The sequence below is a fragment of the Equus przewalskii genome, chromosome 29 (genome assembly GCF_037783145.1).
Source record: "Equus przewalskii isolate Varuska chromosome 29, EquPr2, whole genome shotgun sequence".
NCBI lineage: Eukaryota > Metazoa > Chordata > Mammalia > Perissodactyla > Equidae > Equus > Equus przewalskii.
The window spans coordinates 38,321,534-38,322,459 of record NC_091859.1 but is presented as its reverse complement, the minus strand read 5'-3'; the positions used below and the strand labels follow the sequence as shown (position 1 = coordinate 38,322,459).

General features: G+C 38.8%; 1 non-coding gene across 1 annotated transcript; it reads left to right on the top strand.

The window, feature by feature from the left end:
- On the top strand, positions 1–104 carry LOC139080404 (small nucleolar RNA U13). The gene has a single exon (XR_011534889.1). It is a non-coding gene; the product is annotated as a small nucleolar RNA U13 (small nucleolar RNA).
- Positions 105–926: the final 822 nt, after the last annotated feature.

Sequence of the window (926 nt, the reverse complement as noted above, 5' to 3'; positions counted from 1 at the left end):
ATCCTTTTATGCTTCATAAACATGATGATTGGGTGTTCGTGCTATTGTGTGAGATGCGCCTCCCTCAAACCTTGTTACGACCTTGGCACATTACCTGTCTGACGTGAAAAAAATTTTGTATCTAGAAGTCAATAAACAAGTTTGTGTATTCTCCATTAGTAGCATTATCCACTTAGTGAAGTGAAAAGAGGGCTTTGCAAAGTACGTAACTCTCTAATCAAAAATACTTTAACAAGCATCTATCTATTGAAAGACACGGGACAATACAAGAGAAACATAAGACATCGTCCCTGCGGAGCTGAAAGTCTGGTTCTTTGCCCTGAACTGTGATAAATCATCTTGCAAATGGACTTTAAAACCCCACCACTCTGTTCCATCTCTGTATCTGTAGTTCAGAGGCCAAGAAAAAGTGTCCACTGTTAATGGCATGTTCTCCAGCAGATACGTAACATCTTATTTGCCTTAAATGAGAGAAGGAATGTAAAAAAACCCTCTGTAAACTATAAAGTGCTTTACAAAGACAGATTATTAAAGTTGCTTTGTGGGATGAACGACTTAGTTCCTGCCTGTTGAAAGTATATAGTGGAACAAAAAGATGGTTTAGAATCTGAGCAAGGATTAGAAAGGAACCCCTGGGGATTTTCACTTCCTATGACGAGCATTTCACAAGTTTCAGATTTAAGGAGCCAGATGGGGGCCTTAGAACCCAGTGGAGAATTATTAATATTTAAAAATATTTAAAATGTTTTTGGAACATGGGACCCAAGAAGACAGACTAGAGGAATTAGAACGGTTAAGCCCAAAGAAGATAACGTATCTATTTATTGAGAAGATAAAGCTAAAGGGTGCCTTGTGTTGAAATAGGTCAAGGGAATCTCTGAAAAGATGGTTCTGCTGCCACTGCCTACGGGAATTTATCTGGGGCT